A 5,294-nucleotide genomic window follows, 5' to 3' on the forward strand; every position below is an offset into this window, starting at 1 on the left:
CAAAAGAGACTAATTAAATCTATCGGGACTAATTATGGTAATTATTTATATTTATATGTGTTGGGCTTATGATCCATGTTGGACCAAGTTTATGTATGGATACATAAAGAGTTGGACCACATGAACCATGCATCATAAGACCCATGAGTATCGATTTAATATAGATGGTTTTGGTGTATGAAGATTCTCTCTCAAATGTCTAACTTTGTCCATGATGTGTTGTGACTTCATTTGAGGCTTCCACACTACTGGGGCTAAGCTCTTATGGCCAAGTACATCAAGACTTCAAGCTACATAAAAGGTATGTTACCCTAACTAGTATCTTATATGGTTTATGTGAAATGCATGCTAGTTATAGGTTTAATGCATTGTAAACCATTTGCATGTATAATTACTGAAAACATAGATCCAAGGTATTTAGGGTTGTATGTACACCATAGGATGTTGTAGTGTAAAAAACCCATTAAAACATACCAGTTACTACAGTCGGATCTTGTACTGTCTCCCCCTGTCCCATTGCTAGGACCCTGTGGGATCCCCTAGCACCCTGGTTGCTGACTTTTGGGTAATTTCGCTTGACATGGCCAACCTCCCCACATCCGTAACACGTGCGGCTGACCCCAAACTTGTTGGGTTGATGGTTGTTTTGTTGAGGGGGCGCCCTCCAATATCGGGCAGTGCGCCCTTTTCTATTGCACTTTATACATTGGAAGTCTTTGCATGCCCCAATATGATGGAAACTACACTTGTCACACTAGGGGTGGGAACCTACATAGGGTCTTGCAGGTGCTGGAATGGTTGTAGTAGTTGCAGCTGGGGCTTGTATGGCCTGAGTGGTAGCAGTGTGAACCGCTACCATTTACTACTTCTTAGAAGAATTTGAAGTTTGTCCCTCTTTCCTTTTACTTCCCTTATTCCTCTTGTTGTTATCTTCCTTCTTGGTCTCTACCTCTAAAGTCTTGGTGCCCTTCTTGTTCCCATGATCATACAACTTTTGTGCCAAGCGCTTTGCACTATCGAACATATCAGGGTTGGCGGCAATCATGTTTCTCTGAATTGGAGGAGTTAACCCCCATATAAAGTGTTCGATTTTCTTTCCTTCAGAGGTGATCATCCATGGGCACAGGAGTGCCAGTTCACTGAACCTTGTGATATAGGCTTCAACATCGGAATTTTGTACAATAAGGTTCCAAAGTTCTTGCTCAAGCTTTTGTACATCCCCATGAGGGCCATACTCAGCTAACATCATTGTCTTGAGATCCTCCCTAGACTTAGCGTTGGCAACGGGAAGAGTTAAGGCCTTGACATGGCCATTCCACCATGATAAAGCCCGATCAGCAAATGTACATGCAACAAACCTCACCTTGCTTTCTTCCGGACAATCACAAATTTCAAAGATGGATTCAGTTTTCTCAAATCAGCGTGTTAAAGCTATCACTCCACCGTTTCTGTCAAAAGTTCTGGGTTTCGCATTGGTAAAATCCTTATAGGTACATGTTCTTGTTGGTCCTTGATTCCCTCCATTATTGGAACTTCCCGTTCCTTGACCATTGCCACCCCCATTGTTACCGTTGTGGATGTGAGTCAACATTGCAGTAACTGCAGCTAATACGGCTGGCTGAAATGCAGCAGAGTTTATCTCCGGCACAGGCAGTGGTGGTGACGGTGTGTTGTTATTTCTACGAATGCACCTTCGAGGCATCTTCTACTATGGAACAAAAGGATGATAAGCACATAATAGTTGTTTTTTTTATTGACTAGTGGCTGCAGTGATTCAATTTGTGCTTATAAGTGAAATCATACAATGTCAAGAAATAATGAGAATAGAAAACATAGCAGATAACAACATCACAAACAAAACACACACTTGTTTCGTTACTGATAAAAGTTTAGTACATGTTACGTGAAAATTTGGCGTCTATAAGGCCTACATACATTGGATAAAAGTCAAATAGTAATACAACCCCCATCGAGTAGTGTAATCACTTAATCTAGGTGTTAACCGTAAACACACAAAGTAAAAAAAGGAAGAGGAGATCACATCAAGGGAAAGCAAGGGTAGGATGGGTCCTACTCACGGCGGGAGGTTTCTGATGGTGTTGATGACGAAGTGGATGTGTGTGACAACCCGAAACTTTCATTTGTATAATTTCCACATCCAAACACTTCAAATAATATTCAAAAACATTTTAGTATATTTTTGGACAGGTTTAAACCCGTTTGGTGCTTTATTTTATTTTTCGTCAAACGATTTAATAAAAAGAAGTGACGTAATTAGCAACACGTAACAAACGGAACAACCTGAAACCTTAGCAAGGTGTTTACAGCAAAACATGGGTGTTTGGGCCGTAAACACCGTCTTTCCCCAAGATTCATGCATATAGCATGAGTTTACACTTTATGTCCTCATTTCCCACTCCCCACATCAAGAACAAAAGGTTCTCTCTCAACTATCATCATACATTTCTTCCAAATCCGCCAAAAATGTAAGTTTCCCTCCTAGATTCTTTCATAAAAACACTTAATCTAGTGTTTCTACATCTTCTCATCCATAAATTTCCGATTTTTACATAGATCTTCAAAGGATCTTCAAATCACCAAGAACACATTTGTGTTTTTAGATCCTAAAACACCTCTACAAGCCTCCAAGAAGTAAGTATACTCTTCCTAACTAGTTGTTTAGTTAGTATGCTTGTTAAATCCATGGAATAAACCTCAAAAACCCTCAAGAACACATGTTTACGTTTTGGGAATCTCCCAAAATCGTAAACACCCAAACCGTAAAAACCTTAAAGGGTGTTTTGGTGTCCCTAACTCCTTCCTTAGTATGTTTAATGGGCTAGAAACTTGTATGAATGAGCTTCGGACCACAAAACACGAAGGAAATGATGTGCTCAAGGGTTTACGGCCGTAAACCCTAGTGTTTACGACCGTAAACTCCCAAGGAGTGGTCCAAGGACCGCAAACTCCAAGGGAGTACCCTTTTGAACCTTAATCACTTCTCAAGACCTTTGTTTTGACCTTAGAACCCTTCCTAGTGATGCAAGAGACCTTCAAACACACAAACTCACTACTCCCATTAGTTTACGTCTATAAACTCATGGGGGAAGTGGTCTCTCAACCGCAAACTCATCTTAGGGTGGTCATTTGAAGTGTAAACTCCATAGTGAGGCCATACATTCTTTAGAAGCAACCCCTAGCACTTCTTGCACTTGAAGCAAAGTATTTTCATGCATTATAGGGTCTTTTACTTACTAAATTGGTGATTAAATGACTAATTAGATATCGTTATATGCCACTACATGTTTCATAGGATTCGTGGGTGTGTTCAAGTCCTCACTTAACACCTAGCATCCTACCCGGCATTCCATCCACTCCACTCACTACAGGTGAGTTCATACCCCTTAATTAACCTTTCAAATGTTTTTAAATGGTTTTAGGGGGGGGGGGGAATACAAGTTTAATCCAACGAATTATAGTATCAATCACATGTGATTTGTAACTTGCAATTAAAAAGGATTTCTATACTTTTAACCGTTATGTCATCAAAACTGCTTTAAATGTTTATCGAACTCATTTTTCATGTTAAATTGTTATAAAACCTATTTTCAAAATCTTTTAAACTTCTTATGTTCCCAAAAAATATCTACACCAGTATATTTATAAGGGTATATAGCACGCCTTATTTCCTGTTCTTGTTTGATTGAGGTCTAAGGGTATATTGTTATCTGTCCGACTGTCGTTGAATTCTTAGTTCTATATTGTATATATATTTGTGTTGGATATGAATATCTTCACTCAGTTCAATACTATTGTGTATCAAAGATAGACTACAACATGCTATATAACTATAATAGGTATAGTTAAGGCTTACCGCTCCTTACTACCATTACTATGATACTTACCATAGTTAGTACTATTACGAGTATCTACATGTTAAGTACTATATAAGAAGAATACTATATACTATACAAGAAAATACTAAATACATGATACCGAGAAGTACATTATACACTAATACAAGAGAATATACAAAAACAAAATGTGACACACTATTCCTCTATACGGCACTTCACTGCGCCTTCACCGTGTAACCATAGCCTCCTGGAGGGAGAGCGACCACTACATGTATAGATCTATACTGGGCAGACACTCTCATATCCCGACTGCTAGCTATCGTCCGAGCCGACTAGGCACAGGGATGACAAAATGTTACCACACTACGTGTGACCTTGTCACACCCCCAAACCGGAACGGCGGAATCGTTCGGGGGCGGAGGACATCATATTCAGTATCATAACAGTTCATAGAAAGGAAAGTACACACCACCATAATATAAATATGTTTGAAAAGTTTACATGATTGTAGGTGTTACATGTTTGCAAAAGAAATCAAATATAAAATGGTGATCCAAAATATGTTACTAACGCCAATGCGTTAGTCTTCAGAAGTAGTTGCTACCTGGCTAGCGGTTTCCTGTGAATACAAGTTATTTCAAAGAAAAAGTGTCAACATTTAAGTTGGTGAGTTCATAAGTAGTGTTTTGAGAAGATGTATGCCATTCGAAAGTGTTTGCATGTTTTCCAGAAAAACCCTTATTTTCTTATTAAAGTATGCAATGCATATGAATGTTCGTGATGTAAATTGCAACTAATTGTACCAAGAAAATCCCTTATTTTCCTATTAGTTGTTTGGTTTGTATACAGGAAAAACCCTTATTTCCCTGACATAGCTGGCAGTCTCTAAGACCGAAAATCGCAAGCAATCGACGTGCTCGAAAGGTGTGGCATAGTTTTACATAGTAAAGCTATACGAAGATCGCACTTATTAGATGAAGAATAGTTTTAATGACTACTCGTTCATAAAAGCATAATACCATAATAATTGTATATCCGATGAGTTTTATAACCATACTAAACATAATATGCCTGTAGCGACGTTCTTCAGGCGTCGTAGCGTTATGACAACTGTCACCCCAAAAGACGGACTGTAGCTAACAGTCAGGGCGCGGGATCATGACTTCCCGTATAGATCTATACACATTTGACACGTTCTCCGAACGGGAGACTCTGGTTATAGACAGGACTTGTTGCATTATTTTCTAATAAAGAAAGTAACGTTTGAAGATATACACGACTCATGGATTCTCAACTAAGTCCGTAATAAGGTAGTAGTTTGTATGCAAAGTTTAACCTCTTTCACAATGTTTGACAAAGCATAATCATAAGTTCTTTGAATGCATGAAATGATTTAGTAAAGAATGTTACCCTTGATATGATGTGTTTGTATGTAAA

The sequence above is a fragment of the Lactuca sativa genome, chromosome 6 (assembly GCF_002870075.4).
Source record: "Lactuca sativa cultivar Salinas chromosome 6, Lsat_Salinas_v11, whole genome shotgun sequence".
NCBI classification, from domain to species: Eukaryota; Viridiplantae; Streptophyta; class Magnoliopsida; order Asterales; family Asteraceae; genus Lactuca; species Lactuca sativa.